Below are 18,866 nucleotides of genomic sequence, written 5' to 3'. Positions count from 1 at the left end.
ACAGTGAGAGAGAGAGAGAGGAGAGAGAGAGAATTTTTAATATTTATTTTTTAGTTCTCGGCGGACACAACATCTTTGTTGGTATGTGGTGCTGAGGATGGAACCCGGGCCGCACGCATGCCAGGCGAGCGCGCTACCGCTTGAGCCACATCCCCAGCCCCAAGTTCTGTATTATATAATTAAAGGTCTGGTAATTTGATGCCTCCTGCTTCACTTTTCTCATTAAGGATTACATTATTACTCTTATTTTTCCAAATGAGTTTCATAATTCCTTTTTCTATTTCTATGAATGACATCATTGGAATTTTAATAGGAATTGCATTAAATTTTATATAACTTTTTATTAGTATGGCCATTTTGACAATATTTATTCTGCCTATCCAAGAACATGGGAGATGTGTCTATCCTCTAAGGTCTTCTTTAATTTCTTTCTTTAGTAGTTCTTTATTTTTGTTGTAGAGGTCTTTCATCTTTTTTGTTAGATTGATTCCCAAGCATTTTATTTTTATGAGGCTATTTCGAATGAGATAGTTTTCCTAATTTCTTTTTCAGCTGATTCATCATTGGTGTATAGGATATGCAATTGATTCATGGGTGTTAATTTTATTAACTGCTACTTTACTGAGTTCCTTTAAGAGTTCTAGAAGTTTTCTGGCCTGGATCTTTGGGTCTTCTTAATATAGAATCATGCTGCTATCAAATAAGGATAGTTTGATAATTTGAGCTCTCTCTTTTTAAAAAAAACTGGTATCCCTTTAATTTCTTTCTTTTGCTTAACTGCTTTGACCAGAGTTTCAAGGACTATGTTGAACAAGAGGGCATCCCTGTCTTTTTCCAGTTTTTAGAGGGAATGCTGTCAATTTTTCTTCTTTTAGAATAATGTTGGCCTTGGGTTTAATGTATTTAGCTTTTAAAATGTTAAAATGATGCTCTATCATGTCCAATGCCTTTTCTGTATTTATTGAGATCTTGTCTTTAAATCTGTTGATGTGATGAATTATGCTTATATCCCAACCTTTCATCCTTGGGATGAACCCCACTTTAACATGGTACACTGTCTTTTAATATGTTTTTGTATGCAATTTGCCAGTATTGTATTAAGAATTTTTGCATCATATTCATCAGGGATATTGGTCTGAAATTTTCTTTCTTTGATGTGTCTTTGTCTGGTTTTGGTGTCAGAGTAATACTAACTTCATAGAATGAGTTTGAAAGGGTTCCCTCCTTTTCTATTTCATGAAATAATTTGTGTAGGATGGGTGTTAATTCTTCATTGAAGGTCTGGTAAAACTGTTCTGAACATCCTTCTGGTTCTGGGCTTTTCTTTGTTGGTAGGCTTTTGATGGTGTCTTCAATTTAATTACTTGAAAGTGATGACTAAATTTTCTATGTCCTGATTCAAATTAGGTAGGTCACATGTCTCTAGAAATTTATCAATGTCTTCACAATTTTCTATTTTATTGTAGTATAAATTTTCAAAATAATTTCTGATTATTTATTATTTATTATTATTTCTGATTAGTATTTCCCTATGTCTTTTTGTAAGCATGACTAAGGGTTTGTGAATTTTAAATTCTTTTTCAAAAAACCAACAACTTTTTGTTTGGTAGATATGTTGAATTACATTTTGTTTCAATTTTATTGATTTTGGCTCTAATTTTAAGTATTTCCTGTCTTCTATTGATTTTTGGTGTTGATTTGTTTTTATTATTCTAGGAATTTGAGATGTAATATTAGGTTATTTATTTGGCAACTTTCTTTTCTTTTCATGAATAAACTCAATACTATGAACTTTCCTCGAAAAACTAACTGCCTTTGCAATGTCTCAGAGACTTTGATATGTTGTATTGCTATTCTCATTGACTTCTAAGTATTTTTTATTTAATCCCTGATTTTTTCAACTATCCATTGGTCATTCAATAGTGTATTATTTAGTTTCCAGGTGTTAGAGTAACTTCTGTTTTTTTTTTTTTATTTTATCATTTATTTCTAATTTCATTCCATTACGGTCTGATAGAATGCAAGGTATTATATCTATTTATTTATTTATTTGTATTTGTTAACAATAGCTTTGTGACCCAAGATATGGCCTATTTTATAGAATGATCCAGTGCTGCTGAGAAGAAAGTTCATTTAGTCATTGATGAATGAAATAGTCTATCTATGTTTGTTAAGTCTATATTATTAGTTGTATTTTTTTTAGTTCTATAGTTTTTTTATATAGTTTTTCTTTGGAAGATCTATCCATGATGAGACAGGTGGGTTAAAGCCATGTAGTATTGTAGTGTTGTGGTCTATTTGATTCTTAATTTTGAGAAGGGTTTGTTTGATGTAGGTAAATGCTACATTGTTTGGAGCATAAATATTTATAATTATTATAGCTTATTGATATATAAGTTCCTTAAGCACTATGAAATGTCCTTCTTTTTTCTTTTTGATAAACTTTGGATTGAAGTCCACTTCATCTAGTATGAGGATAGAAACCCCTGCTTGTTTATGAGATCTATCAGTTTACCTCCAGTCTGAGGATAACTTAAACTATGTGGTGAGTCTCCTGGAAACGGCATATTGTTGGCTCTTCTTTTTTAATCCAATCTGTCAGTCTATGTCTCTTGGTTGATGAGTTTTTATTATTATATTCAATATTATTATAGAAAAATGATTTTTATTACCTTTCATTATGAGTTATTTGTCGTTGTTAATTTTAATTAGTTACTCCTTTGATTGACTATTTTTCTAATGCAGTTTCTCCATTTCCCGGCTTTTAAATTTATTTTTTATTTCTTCTTTATGAAATATTTTACACAGTATGTTTTGCAGTGCTGGATTTCTATTTGTGGATTCTTTAACTTTTGTTTATCATGGAAAGTTTTTATTTGTCATTAGTTGTGATGCTTAATTTTGCTTCCATTTTCTTTCAGACCTTGGTATATATTATTCCAAGAGCTCCTAGTATTTAAAGTTTGGGTTAAGAAATCAGCTGAGATACAAATTGGTTTCTTTCTAAATGTGACCTGATTTTCTCTGGCAGCCTTTAAAAGTCTATCTTTACTCTGTATGTTAGGCATTTTCATAATAATGTGACTTGGTGTGAGTCTGCTGTAATTTTGTATATTTGGGGTTCTATAAACCTCCTATATTTGATTTTCTATTTCATTCTTAAGGTTTGGGTAATTTTCTGATATTATGTCATTGAAAATATTGTGCATTCCTTTGCTTTGTATCTACAAGCCTTCATCTATCCCGATAACTCTTAAGTTCCATCTTTTTGGGTTATCCCATATTTCTTGGAAGTTCTGTTCATGGTATCTTATCATCTTTTCTCCACAGTCAGCTGTATTTTTAAGATTGCATATTTTGTCTTTATTGTCTGAAATTATCTTCTGTTTTAGTCTTTGGTGATGCTTTTTTTTTCATAATAGGGTTTGAACTTGGGGTACTTGACCATTGAACAACATTCCCAGAATTATTTTGTATTTTATTTAAAGACAAGAGTCTCACTGAGTTGCTTAGTGCACTTTTGCTGAGGCTGGCTTTGAACTCGTGATCCTCCTGCCTCAATCTCCCCAGCTGCTGGGATTATAGGCATGCACCACTATGCCTGGATTGGTGATGCTTTTCATTGAACTTTTTATTTAACTTATTGATTCTTTCATTTCAAGAATTTTTACTTGATTTTTTTCAGTATCTCTATCTCTTTATTGAAATAATCTTTTACTTCCTGTATTTTATCTCTGATTTCATTCCTTATTCTGCCCTTTACTTCACAGATCAGTTTAACTATGAACATTCTAAACTCCTTCTCTGACATTTCTTCCACTGTGATGTCAATAGATTCTCTTATTAAAATATCTACATTTGTTTGGGGCAATTCGTTCCCTTGCCTTTTCATATTGTTTGTGCATCTACAGATATAACTGTATGGATTTGAGGCAGTAGAGTTTCTACCCTGTGGACTTATAATGACTCTTAATATTTCCAGTAACTCACCATTTAGAGGGAGACAAATCATAACAACAACCAATGCAAACAATATACAGCATTAAACCAAATAGCTCCTGCTATGACATCTACAATATTAATTGTCACCATAAACATAAATGATATGATCAGTTATTGCCCACAGTAAAAACAGTAAGTTTGCAAAAGAGTTTTCAATTTTGAATGGTGAACAGGGAGAGAACAGAGTGGTGTAGGATATGATGATTATAAATGAGGAAGAGAGAAAATAGAAGTAAAGGAAGAGTGAAAGAGAGAAAAATAGAGTCTGGCTGTTAGCAGAAGAAAAGAGATAAAGAGTATCAAGGGAAACAGATAAGTGAGAGGAAAATATGTAAGATAAAAATTTAAAAAATAAAAATAATAAAATTCAAAAATAATAAAATTCAAAACAAATATACTAATCAGATATCCTAGTCCTCAAAGTACAGACCTATGAAAAATAACTGCCTTCAAAAAATCCTAAAATGAGAAAGAAATAAGAAATATGTATAAGTGAGATTTCTTTCTTATTTTATTATATCCAACCTCCTGATTCCTCAATCTGCTTTGAATGCCCTGTATTAATTCCTGGTAATCCCTCTCCCTTTTTCATCAACCTTGCTGAGAAGGTACCTATCTGCCTTGTCGGTTTGATTCCAAACTACAGCCAGTAAACTAGTCTCCTCTATTCTATCATATCATAAAGAAAAAAAAAAACAGAATTCCTTCATGATTGGGAAATTGTTGATGAAGCAAATTTAAGAAGAGATCGACTTCATGCCATGTGAATACATCTTTCATTCACAGATAAATCTTAAGAATTTGAATATATTTTTGTCCTATATGAAAGCTTAAAAAAATCTCAGCAGAGCAGGATTTAAATGATGAAGTAGATAGGATGATCTGTTTTGTAGAGGTTTGGGCCATAATCTCAAAAGACACTAAATTCCATAGTCTTGAATGTGACCCTCCTGACTTCCAAGTGGCTGAGATTATAGATATCTACCAATGTGCCTGACATTTTAAATCTTACAAAATATGATAAACAGCTGCATTTTTCTTTTAGGGCATAATTCTCCTTGGAAAACATGTTCACATTTATTTTCTATGTGGCACAGTTCCTTTTGAAATTCTTCCATAATTGGATATACACCAACATGAGCTTTCCCTGTTACATGTTTTCGTTTTCTGAGCCATTATTCTAGGTTGTTTGGGGCATATGAGAAACCAATGCACATGCCTTTATATATTTACTATAAATTTGGAGGAAACATTACTGGCCAAAAAACAATACTGTTACATAAGTATCTTCATATCCTAATGTGTTCATAATCATTATTTTTTAAAATTTTCAGTAACATAACAGTAAATGCAGCTTTAATTTCATTAAAGCCTCTAGATTACATCATATTCAAGGAATGCTAATACTGACAAATGACACTAGTTTAAATTGTAGTTTTCACTGTTGCTATATACACGGTGAAAACCTTTCCTAGGACATGAGTTTTACTTCTTAAAGAACCCTTTCAAAAAATATAGCAATGGTGTTTCCTTAGGATTTTGGCTTCAGAATTTCAACATATGGGATTGTAGGGTTTTTATTATTTTGTGATTGTGATTTTCAGGCTTTTACACTTTGGGGATTTTAGATTTTAAGTATTTGAACATCAGGATTATGGCATTGAAGGGATTGTGTCTTTTGGAATTAAGATCAATACCTGCTCTGTGAATTCTTGTTAGACTCTTTGGGCTCAATGGGCTCATGAAAAAAGTGGCTGTGGTAGTAGGCATGCAGGTTATATAAGAGCAACATGGAGCTCTAGTTAACAGGCATGGCCTGCCTATGACCACTGCTGATTACCAATCTGTCAACAGCAGAGACTAATATTGAGCACTTAATATTGGACCATTACTGTGATGATCAGCCAGCTGCATGGTGACATGCTGATCATACTGGACACTTTCCATCAGGAAAGGGGCAGTATTTTGTTCTTTTGGGGATAGACACTTACTTTGGATTTATTTTTTTCTGCATGCAATGATTTTGTACATAATGCCTTATCCACCATCATGATATTTCATATAGAATTGCTTTGGGTCACTGGGTGTGATTGTGCATGCCTATAATTCCAGTGACATGGGAAGCTAAGCTAGGAGGATTGCGATTTCAAAGCTAGCCTCAGCAACAATGAGGTGCTAAGCAATTCAGTGAGACCCTATCTCTAAACAAAATACAAATTAGGGCTGGGGATGTGGCTCAGTGGTTGAGTCCCCTGAGTTCAATCCCCAGTACCCAAGGGAAGAAAAAAAGAAGAATTGCTTCAGATCAAGGAACTAGCATCACAAAACATGACATAAGGCAATTGTCCACACTCATAGACTTCACTGGTCTTACCATGTTGCCTTGCATTTTTGATCTACTGGCTTTTTGGAACAGTAGAATATCCTTTAAAAGGCTTAGTTTTATTATGAGCCATGTGGTCAAACTTTGCAGGGCTTGGAATGGTTCACCAAAAAACCTGTGTCCTTGGAATTGACATCCAATATCCCATAGTTGTGATTCATGAGTTCAGTAGTAAAGGGGAGGATATGGGAGTGGTACTACTACCTATTTCCCACTAGGAACAGTTTTGGTTTTTTCCCCATACCCTCTCTTGGCCTACAAGTCTGAGATCAAGAGGGTGGGAACATCTATTAAGAGAGGTAAAAAATATTCCATTGAACTGAAAGTTAAGACTGACTGCTACATGGAAAATTGGGCTTTTTCCTGCTTCTGATTCAACTGGCAAAGAAGGAAGTTTCTATGCTGATGAAGGAGACTGACTACTGAGGGGTAATTGGTAGTCATTCCTACCTTACAATAGTGGTGAGGAATTGAACATTTGGAATACAGAATATCCCCGAGGGTTCCTCAGGATTATCAGGCCCCGTCTGTGGAAATCTACAATCTATGGAAAACTACAACTCAATCCAGACTCCTCAGGAATGAAGATTTGAGTCATCCCATCAAGTTAAACAAAAACAGACAGCTGAGGTGCTTGCTGACAGCAGAAGGATTACATGATGGGTAGTGAAGCCAAGGTAGTTACAAAAACTACAACTGGAGACAGTAATTGTCAGGAGTATATCCTATTTATAATGTTAGAAATATGTTAGTGTGTGTATAAGAAAACAAAGCCTTATAGACATTATCCATCTCTTATTCTATCATGTGATACAGATACGTGGATTTCATATCAGAGCATTTCAGTATTGTTTATTTTAGGTCATAGCATTTGAGTTTTGGAGCATCCAGAAGAGTAAACATCACTCAAGGGCTTTACCTCCTCTTCTAGGGAAGGTGTTAGCGCATTGCTGCTGTGCGGAGAAGAGTTGTATCATGTTTGATGAGTTATTACCTTGTCACCTTTACTTGGAGATTAAGTATGATTGAAGGAGATAGGTGTATTGTAAAGGTAACAATAACCAGAGCTATGAAGGTTAATACTATGTAGCAACTTCACTGGACCATACAGTGTCCAGATTTCAGGAGTCACCTGACTATGCATATGCCTCTGAGGGTGATTCTGGATGACATTAACACTTAAATCTAGAAACTAAGTAGAAGCTTGCCCTCCCTAATGTGGGCTGGCCTCTTCCAATCATCTGAAGACCCAGATAGATCAAAAAGTTTGACCGCCCTGCAAGTCAGAGGGAATTGCTCCTGCCTGACTGCCTTCAAGCTGTGATTTTAATTTTTTTTATGTGTTTTTCCCCCCTGCTTTTAGATTCACATTGAAACAACTGCTCTTGCTGTGCCTTGAGCCTACAGGCCTTTGCACTGAAATTATGATACCCAGGCTCTTCGGTATCATATCATATCTTTAGTTTGTCAAAGTGCCGATGTTAGCAACTGTGAGCCTCCATAATTGCATGAATCAATTTCTTATAAATCTCTTTATGCAAATATGTCTGTCTATCCAGCTAGCTATCATCCATCTATATCTATACACACAAATTTTTATGTACCATTGACTCTGTTATTTTGGAGACCCATTAGTAATAGAGATTTTAAAATTATCTTTGAATTTAAATTGGATGGAGTTGAGTTCTTTAGTTAGGATTTTTGTAGAGAAGACTCTAGAAGAATTGAGAAGCGTCTTTAGCTTTTTCTTCTGGAATTTTTAAAAAAAATAGATTTGAATGATTTTGTACCCTCAGATGTCCTGGAGCTTGATATGGGATCTCATGCCTGCATTTGGTTTGTGAAGCCTGGATCCTAATTATGTTTCAAGAATGAGGATGAAAATATAGTTAGAAAAGCATCATGTAATAAACATATACTAAGTGCCAACTTTGTGTTGGGTTCTGAAAGGTTCATAGTAAGTAAAACTGATCTCATAGAGCATGACACCTAGTGGGAAAGGTAGTCTGCACATCTGTTCACAAGCAAGTTCATAATAACATGTCCTGATCCTATTTTAAGGGATACAGTCAATTTTCCAAGAGTATATGTACAGAAACCTTTAGCCTAGATCTAGTCTAAGGGATCAGAGGAAGCTTCTTGAGGAGGTGAGAAGTATAGTTTGAAAGATGAGGAAAGAAACCAAATGAAGAGGATAAGTAAGGTTATTGCTAAATAACAGAAACCCTGAGGAACAACCCTGAGGCAAAAGTGGAGGACACAAAGGTCATCTAGCCAATTCAAAGATGGATCCTGTTGTGGTGATTCTTTGTAAACCACCTCTCTCAGATTGCTTTGCAAGCTGTTTTTGGCTATTGTAACCAGTGGGATACAGACCAGGTGAAGGGAGGAAAGCAGAAAAGAGCCTAACAAGGTGTTTGTGCCATTTCCTTCATCTATCTGGATCTCTGTCACAGTTGTGCACCCCGAATGGCTCCAGGCCACATCTGACCAATCATTTGAGCACGATTCTGATAGGTCTGATGGTCTTTTCTCCCTCCAACTGTTTCTGACTTGGGTTCCAGCATCATATTCTCTGCCTATTGAACTTTCAGGCTTGAGTGTGATAGTTTTCCTGTTTTTCTCATTTTTTGAGAACTCAGGTCCTCCTTTTGGCTTAAATTTCTATTCCCCAGGACAAGTAAAGCCCTGTGTTAAAATCTCTCTAAGGAAAAATACCTGGAATGTTATCCATTGCCCGATACATTCTCTTGATCAATGTAGACAACAATTAAGAGGTAGCATATGGATTTGATCCCAGTGTTCCACAGGCTGTGCCTCTATAATATTATATTATCTAATATCTAATAGCCAAATCAATAATTGCCCAACTGGAAACTGGTAACTTTTGTGTTGTTCTTGATATCCACCCATTCAAAGTTTATCGAGAAATTGTTACAAATTACCATCATGCTAAGGATATCAATTTGATCATCTAAATCACAAATTAAGCTCAGCAGCTTAATTTAAAAATAAGAAAGTACATTTCTTTTTTGTCTACAATTTAGTCTTATTTTACTAAATTATTTTAAATGATTACAAGAAATGTTAACATTTTACATTGACAAAAGTAATAATGAAGGATTCTGTAAAACAAGATTACAACATATATTTCTGACTGTGCGAACCTTATTTTAAAGGATTCAGAATTATAATACATATGCACAACACAATAAATACAGGAGTATATGTTGCCTAAATCTTTATTTTACCTGGTCATTGAAACATCAAATTCAGTGAATGTAATGTAATGTAAACTTGCCTATTAAATGTTTACTACATGCCAGAAATTATTCTAGTTATTGGGGATGCATTAGGAAGAGAAAAAATTCAAAGCGCTTACTTTCTAATAGAAAAATATACATAATTGACACATAAATTAATATATTGAGACTACATGGAAATCACTTTACATAAAGAATAGGAGTCTAGTTAATAATATAGAGACTGGTAATAATATAACATGTAAATTACATTTAAGATTATTACTGTTATTACTATAAAGAAGAAAATACCTTTATCACTAGATAATAAATGACATTTAAACCTCCAAATAACTCTCTCAGAGAGTCTATTAGTTGTATCTTCAGTTTTTGTAATTTGGAATACATAAGTACACACACACACACACACACACACATACACATAAAATAACATGTAAGTTATACAAGTGGTTAATTACAATTACTCTAAAAGGGTGACACAATTGTTCAACTGTGTGTATATATAATAGTTGTAATTATTTATATAAGTACTTGTAAATCCCAAGAATAATTAGGCTTCCTATTTTTTTCATTGAAACAACAAGTTTATTTAATTAATTTTTAGGAAATGTCTGCTAAAACTCCAAGTTTGAATAACTATAATATATGCAATAACAAAAGCATCTTCATTCAACTCATAGATCAAACAATTGCACACTTTCTTATCTCCAAGAATGCCTAGCTATTTGTGTAAACAGAAAATTGTGCACAGTTCTTTTTTGGGGGGGGTATTTTTATTAACATGTATTAATTGTACACAGTAATGAGTTTCAGTGGATATATTGTAACATTTTTGCCTCTAATAATCAATTATCCTTTAATGAAATTTAAATTAGAAATAAGATTTCCATTTCTAAGCTCTTATTTTCCATTTCTGGCACTCCTTATTCCTTTTATGTACACACATAAAAAATTTCTTCTGGTATTATTTTCCTTGCTTATTATCCAAAATACATTACTGAGATTAAAAAAGAAGAAGAAGAAATGTGCTATCCAAACTGCTCTTGATCTCACCTAATATGCTTCCTATTTTAAATATCTTTACTGGCAATACCTGAAGGTACCACCAGATGGTGATGTTTCTCCTGAAAGCATGATACTTCCTGTTTTTTAAAAAATGGTAATTCATTCCAAATTTAATGATGACTTTGTCTGCTAATTCTACTAAATTGCACATTTCAGGTAGATTTGGAATTACTATTTTATTTCCTTATAATGGGTTGTATCTTCCTTTTAGTTTATGTGCCTGTAATTGTTGATTAGACATCAGACATTGAGAATTGTGACTTCTTGTGTGTGTGTGTGTGTGTGTATATATATATATATGTATATATATATATATATATATATACATATATATATATACACACACACACACATACATACATACATATATATTAATTTTTGTTTAGGAATATAAATGAATTACTTGGAAAACTTTTAAATCCTCTCAATTCTTGGGTTTAATATTTGTGAAATGGGCCTAGAGCACATTTAGCCTGGAACTAGGTATTTGCTGCTCCTAAGGAAAGATCTTCCCCTGTACTCTACACAATGTCCCCTGAGCATTGAGGGTTTGTAGTCTGTCTTAGAGGAACAGGTACTATTTGCAGTGCCTTGTGAATCCAGGTAGAAATGACAGTGTCTAATTGTTTCAGGTAGTTCTTTTCTAAACACAGGGATCCTCCAGAGATCCCCAGAGTTCTGTTTGAATCTATTTATTACAAGGTACTCTGTTCTTCAACTTTAGATACATTCTCAGCAGACTCTCAGCTCTGTCTGCTCTCAGTGAAGAATTTGATGGCCTTTTTTTGGATACCCATATTAGGCTGTGGTCTAGAAACTATTGCAAGACAGTCATCTAGGGCCATGAAAAACCTCAACTCACTTGTTTACCATCTCTCAGGGACCACTCTCCTTGGTTGCCCAGGTTCAATGTCTTACAAACTGTTTTTCATTTATTTTGTGATTTTCAGTTGTTCCATCCATGCTAGAAGTAAAAGACACTTCCTTTTTTTTTAAACAAAGGTTTCTAACTTTCTTTGGTCATGTTGTTCTTGATACTCACCCATTCAAATTTTATCATACCAATTCTATGAACTACAATAATGCTATGAATAACAACTTGCTCCTCTAATGCAACAAATTAAGTCCAACAATGTTTAGAAATAAAAAGATAGATTTTTTTGCAGATAATTTTGTTTTATTTTATTAGCTTATTTTAAGTGATTATAGAAATATGAGTACATTGAAAAAAGTGATGATGCCGTGAAATGAAAGGTTGATCTAGAATAAGGATTGTGTTGTGTATTTATTCAGCTTAGAAGGGTGAGGTGAAACTATTGAGTATTATAGACCAGTATTTCTCAAATTTCAAGAGGCATATGAATCATGATCTTGTATAAGTGTAAATTCTGGTTCAAGAGGTCTGGGGGGCTGGGGCTATAGCTTAGTGGTAGAGTGGGAGGCACTGGCTTTTATCCTTGGCACCACATAAAAATAAATTAATAAAATTAAGATATTGTGTTCATCTGTAACCAAAAATATTTTTTAAAAAAAGAAATATGAGGACCAGGGTGAGGCTACAGATGCTGCGTTGGTAATAGACTCCCAGGGGATGTTCCGAAGTGATATGTTCAATTTGCTGAATAAGAGTCATCTGTGGACTCTAATGGTTTAGCTACACTTTGTACCCCAATGGTTCATGTGCTGAGGCTTGGAACCCAGTATGGTGATGTTATCAGATGGTGGAACTACTCAGAGGTAAAAGTTATTGGGAGATTGTTAGATCATTGGGTTGGTACCCTCAGAAGGGATTAATGCAGTTTATAGTGTCCTCATTCGTTCCCATAAGCATGGTTATAATAAAAGAGAAAGCTTGGCTTCCTATTTTCCATGTGATCTTCTACATGTGGCTGTTTCCCTGTGCTATGCTGTGCCTCATCAGAAGCTGAATGAATGGGGCTACTCAAGATTTTCAGCCTCTAAAACTGTGAGTTAAACAAACCTTTTTTCTGCATAGAGCACCCAAGTATTTTGCTATAACAACAAAAATTAACTAGTTTATATGAATATTTTAGTACAATTAGGCATGGGAATCTGATTATGATGAGCCATTATGTCCGGTGCTGTAGTTGGGAGTCATAAAGCTATGGAACAGTAACCTTCAAGACAAAGTGTATATTATCCACCAGTGCATTTCAAGAGCCTCGGGGCTTGCTGACTTATAGAAAGTTTTTAATACATTTTTATTGAAATAAACTAGATAGAACATTAAGACAGTAAGATTTTCTCAGAGAAATTAAGTTTCATGATTCCTATTTTTAAAAATTTCATCTTGTAGAAATCAGCAAAAAAAAAAAAAAAAGCACCCCACATTCTGATTAGCATCAAATTTTTAGCCAAATTAAGGCCTTTGTGCACCTCCTAAAGTCCTTTCATGAGTCATCTAGTTATCTTAAATCTCTGGTTTGTTATACACTTGATTCTGTTAATGAACAGAAAACTTAAGTTCTTGCCCCTGGTCCTAGAGCTGATAAGTGGGAATTTGTTTTTTTTTTCATCTCCTGACTGGTTAACTTTTGATAACTTTCTCCCTTTCTATTATACTTCCCCCACCCTCTCTCTTTCCTCCTTCTCCTCTCCCTCCCCCCCCCCTCCTTTTCCAACAGAGAGACTAAATGAGCTGACCATCAGAAGCTGTAGTTTTGTCTGGGTTTACCAACCTGGGAATCTCCATGCTGCTCCCTGGGGGAATGGCTTTAGTGCAACTAGGTTTACCTGTTGCTAAATGTTCCTTGAGCAGCTCTCAGCACCAAAGGGGATATGAATGTTGTCAAAGTGAAGTTACAGCCTGCCAAAGTGAGGTGGGGAGTTTAGATTTTGTCCAGATGACATTAGCATTTAAGAGTTTTGCGCTCTAAGATATCAAAAGAATTGATGACCTTCCCTGTGTGCGCACCCATGCATATGCGTGAGTGTGAGCTTGCTCAAGCACACGAATGCAGGGGTTACACATCTGTAGCAATTGCCTCTAGGCCATACAAAATAAATATTCTGGATCTTGGGCTTTTAAACTGTTGTTGTCTTTAATGTCTTTTGAAAGGTGAGATCTGGCTCTGTACCACCAAGGCATATAAGTCCTCAACAATCTCTTGCTTCTTTATTAAGAACTTGATTTGAGTCTCCATTTATTTAAGAAGTCCCCAAGTTAATCCATTGTTTCACCTAAACTTTTCCTGCTAGTCTTGAACTGGGTCATCTGAATAACTCCTAATGTTTAAGTAGAGTATTTAAAAGTAAATAGACATGTGAGAATGGCATAATTGGTTGTGAAGGCATTTCCACAGTGGATAGGCAAAAGGTGGCCAAACAAGTCCTCCTGGGCATGTTGTCTGTGAGACCTGACTCACTCAACAGTTCTTGAAGACAACTAAAGACTTCCTATAGCTTCAGGCATTAATTTGTCCAAAGACTGTTGTAAGACTTTGGCCACAGAAAACCAGAAAGCCTATGAAAACATGGCTCACTAATAACACATCCCAGCTGTTTGCTCCCTGTTAAAAAGTAGAGAATGGCATGTTCTGGAACAGCTTAAGTGCTCTGCTGGGTATGTTTTTAGGACTGTACAGAGTCTTAACAGCATGAGTCCTGTTCATTTTAATCAGAGTTGTATCGTTTAAACTTGTCCCAGAACCCAGCTTTTTGCTGGTGATACGTCATACATGGTATATCAGTCTCTGGAATTAGGTTATTGCTAAATTCCTATTGTGTTTCTCGTCATCATGATCCCTTGGATTTTCTTACTCATGTAACTCAAGTAGGAAGATATCTTTATATCTCATGTAAGACTCTAGACTCTTTGAAGACAGTATATTACTCATCTTTGTCCTAACCAGAGCAATAATCCTCAAATCATTGCATGCAAAAAAGCAATATAATAATGTCCTGTAAGGCTTTTGAAATCATAAATCACTGGAATGCACCTAAGAGATTGAGATTCTGTTGGTCTAGCATGAAGTCTGAAAATCTACATTTCTACCAAACTCTTTGTTGCTAGTTCTGACATTACTCTGGGTAGCATTGCCTGGAAGCCCTTGTCCATAGCCCAATCAGTCCCAAAGGCATCTAATTATATCTGAGATTTTCATAACACAGTCATTTTTTATAGTAAAACGAAATTCATAAATAATATAAACCACCTGGGCACTTCTTTTAAAGTCAATATATTGTTCAAATGGTACTATAAAAGTAAACTGGCAAAGAAATTAACAGAAAAATAATTTATGTTAAAGCAGTATTTCTACATGTAGCTTCTTGACCATAACTATATTAGCAGATATAATTAAATTGTCAGCATTCATATCCATGCATAGGATCACCTTGAAAGTCAGTTGCAAATGCATCTGTGGTGTGTTGCCACCCAACCACTATGAGTGATGTGTTTTGTGATGTGCTTCTCCAAAATACTAAACAATTCTTGATAAAGTGCCAAGTGTTTTCTGAACGTTTCCAGTAGTTGCTATTAACACAGTATGAAAATAATACTTTCTATGTATATGTAAAGTGGGCTTAAGTTTTAGATTTAGGCATCTATAAGCCTATTTTCACCTAAGTAAGTGTTAGATGAGACATGAGGCATTTCCTTATCATGAGAGACAGAAAAGGACACTGTAGGACACCTGTGATTCTATCCCCATTCAAGAAAATGTACCCCATCACTGTGACAACCAAAATGCCCTCCAAATTCCTCTAATACCTAAGAATACATCTAAATTAGAATATTTAAATAATACCTTGAAGAAAGAGGCAATTGATTTTTTTTTTTAATGAGGGAGAAACATTCTCCAATGCAGAGTGGAGAGGCTGATATTAATACATTTTTCTTAGATGTACTGAATTGAGTAACTGTTCCTTTAAAAATGAAACTCAACAGTAATAATCATAATTTTTCTTTACCCTAGTTATTTTAACTTAAAATGGGCATTAGACATCTTCATCATTGTGCACTTACATCATTATTTCAATCAGCTTGTAAATCAGCTGACAGCAGAGAGCAACCTTTAGGTCATGTTCAGCAGCTGGGGTGGGAAAATGGCATGCATCTAATTGCATCCAGCTGTGGTCTATACCTTGGGTGACAGTGTGCCCTGGTTTGCCTTGGACAGTTCTGGTTTACACCTGTGGTTCTGGTGTAATTATAAATAATTACATTCATTCTCAAATGTGTCTCTATTTAGACAATAAATCATATTGTCACCCTAGTTATACCTCACTAATAAAACCAGGTGCTGAATACCCTGTATTTTTCGTCTTTGTGTAACATAAGAAAAAGTTTCCAGATACAAACACTATGGCAAGATTTTCTACACTCAAACAAGGCTGGGCAATCCTTGGCGTTCTGAGATTTTAATAAATTACTTTATATAAAGAGTAATGTACTATAAACGGGATCAGACAAGGTAATTTTAGTAGCATCTTGAAGAACATTGCTCAAAACTGCTTTGTGTCCTTTCTGCTGACTTTCTTCTTCTGATTGTACCATCCTATTTCAGAACACTGAATGGGTGTCATTGTCTTCCTCTGGGACTTCATGGCTAAGTTCAGATTCACTAAAAGAAATAGAGTGGTTGCAGATTTTTCTTTTGCCCAATGCTTTGAGAATATCAGTCCACAACTAAACAAAACAAAACAAAACAAAAAATTTGTAGGCTCTTGCTCTCTCCTCCTGCCGACCAAGATGCCAAAGGGAAAGAAGGCCAAGGGGAAGAAGGTGGCCTCGGCCCCGCCGTGGTCAAGAAGCAGGAGGCTAAGAAGGTAGTGAACCTGCTCTTCGAGAAGAGGCCGAAGAACTTCGGCATTGGACAGGACATCCAGCCCAAAAGTGACCTTACCTGCTTTGTAAAATGGCCCCGCTACATCCGGCTGCAGCGGCAAAGGGCTATTCTCTATAAGCGGCTGAAAGTGCCTCCTGCGATTAACCAGTTCACCCAGGCCTTGGACCGCCAAACAGCCACCCAGCTGCTTAAGTTTGCCCACAAGTACAGACCTGAGACCAAGCAGGAAAAGAAGCAGAGGCTGTTGGCCCGGGCTGAGGAGAAGGCTGCTGGCAAAAGGGATGTTCCCACAAAGAGACCACCTGTCCTTCGAGCAGGGGTCAATACTGTCACCACCTTGGTGGAGAACAAGAAGGCTCAGCTGGTAGTGATCGCACATGATGTGGATCCCTTCGAGCTGGTTGTCTTCCTGCCTGCTCTGTGTCACAAGATGGGAGTCCCTTACTGTATCATCAAGGGGAAGGCTAGGCTGGGACATCTGGTTCACAGGAAGACATGCACCACTGTTGCCTTCACACAGGTTAACTCGGAAGACAAAGGAGCTCTGGCTAAGTTGGTGGAAGCTATCAGAACCAACTACAATGACAGATATGATGAGATCCGTCGCCACTGGGGAGGCAACGTCCTGGGTCCAAAATCTGTGGCTGGCATTGCCAAGCTGGAAAAGGCAAAGGCTAAAGAACTCGCCACTAAACTGGGATAAATGTATGCTGTTGCATTTCTGTACATAAAAATAATAAATTGCCCTTCATCCAGTGTCTTGGGCTGAAGGCAATAAACTTGTTTCAGCAGTAAAAAAAAAAAAAAAAAAAAAAAAAAAAAAAAAAAAAAAAAATTGTAGGCTCCAGAATCCCTGCATCTGTATGCTGGATCTAATCTGGTTTTGGAAGGAAACTAGAACCCTAATCTGATCATTTGCTGATTTCAACATCCTCTTGCTGCCCTAATGCTTATTTCTGGGGTGAGCCTGGAAACCCACAAATCTCTTAAGTGCAGCCTTTGTACTTTCCTGGATCTGGTCATTGAAGTTCTGCTCTTTCCCCCCAACCCCTCTGAGTCTGCACCAACTGTTCCTATTAAATCTCAGCCTCTTTGGTGAGACTTCAGTTACTCTTCACTTTCTCTTCTTTTCTAGGAGACATGGTCATTATTCTTTTCCCTATATTCCCTAGCCTCTGGTATAGTCTATTGGTTAATTCTGTGTGTGTAGTCATCTCATTAACAGTGGATTCTAGTCAAAAACCCAAACCAAAGACAAACACAAACACCCATAAAAACAAAAGGAAGCATTGCCTTAGATTCAAATATATTCACTGAATAGTGATCTTGGATTAATTATTATTTACTCTAAACTAAATTTTTCTCAAATTAATTAATCTGCAGATAGTTCTTATCATCTAAAGTTAGAATCAAACAAAACAATATGTGTAAAGTGCTTAGCATAGAGTAGGGCAAAATGTTAACATTCATCAGGACAAATATCTGTAGTAACAGTTTATTCTTTCATAGTAAGTGAATTTTCTAGGTCCAAATTTTAGGACAATCCTAAAGTAGAGAAGAGTTTCACAGCATTATTTTTAAAACATCATGTTTTCTATGTACAAGTACTATGTCCACTAAGTCCAACATCTCTTCAATACCAAAATAACCTGGATTATTTCTGTCCAATAGAAATCATGGCAATGATGAAAATATTCCAGATCCGTGCCCTGTATTACAGTAGCCACTAGCCACATGTGGTTTTGCACACTTGAAATGTGGCTAATGTGGCTAAGAACCTGAATTTCTAACTTTAACTCCATTAAATTTAAATTTAAATAGTTGCATATGGCTAGTGGCTATGATATTGAACAGCATAGCTCTAGAGGGATTGTCTTGAATAGCAGATGGCTGCACACAATAATCTGTCCCCTATTTCCTGCATACTCATTTGGTTGCATATTGAAATTTTATTATCCCCCAATCCTTGTTGTCCCTTCATAAAGCTGATACACTTGTCCATTTTTAACCAGCTGTCTGCTGCAGACAATTCTTGGAGTAATTAACCATATAAAATGGAACTTACTTTTGATCCTTAATTGCAGTTCTAAAATTAGTACTCTTGGGAGAAATAATCCCCGAAATATGAACAGAGCTATTCCATCAGTTTCCATGAGAACTGTGGATGCTTGATACAGTGGCACACCAAAGGAAGCAAACACTAAGTCTTGTAGCCTCCTGCCAGGGTTATGTGCTGGTCACCCTGACCCAGCGAGAAAGCTACAAAGACCATGGCAAATAACCTTATTGAAGCCGTAGCATTAAGAAATTGGCCCATCTTTTGATAATAAAAAATTCTTCTAT

At 35.6% G+C, this 18,866-nt stretch overlaps 1 pseudogene across 1 annotated transcript; it reads left to right on the top strand.

Annotated features, from left to right (window-relative positions):
• Positions 1–16,426: 16,426 nt before the first annotated feature.
• LOC308647838 (large ribosomal subunit protein eL8-like) lies at positions 16,427–17,306 on the top strand (annotated as a pseudogene). Its single transcript has one exon. The product of its transcript is annotated as a large ribosomal subunit protein eL8-like (transcript).
• The last annotated feature ends 1,560 nt before the right edge of the window (positions 17,307–18,866 follow it).

Source organism: Spermophilus citellus (assembly GCF_964194105.1).
Source record: "Spermophilus citellus genome assembly, chromosome: 4".
Lineage (NCBI taxonomy): Eukaryota > Metazoa > Chordata > Mammalia > Rodentia > Sciuridae > Spermophilus > Spermophilus citellus.
This window is presented reverse-complemented; position numbering and strand designations above follow the sequence as displayed.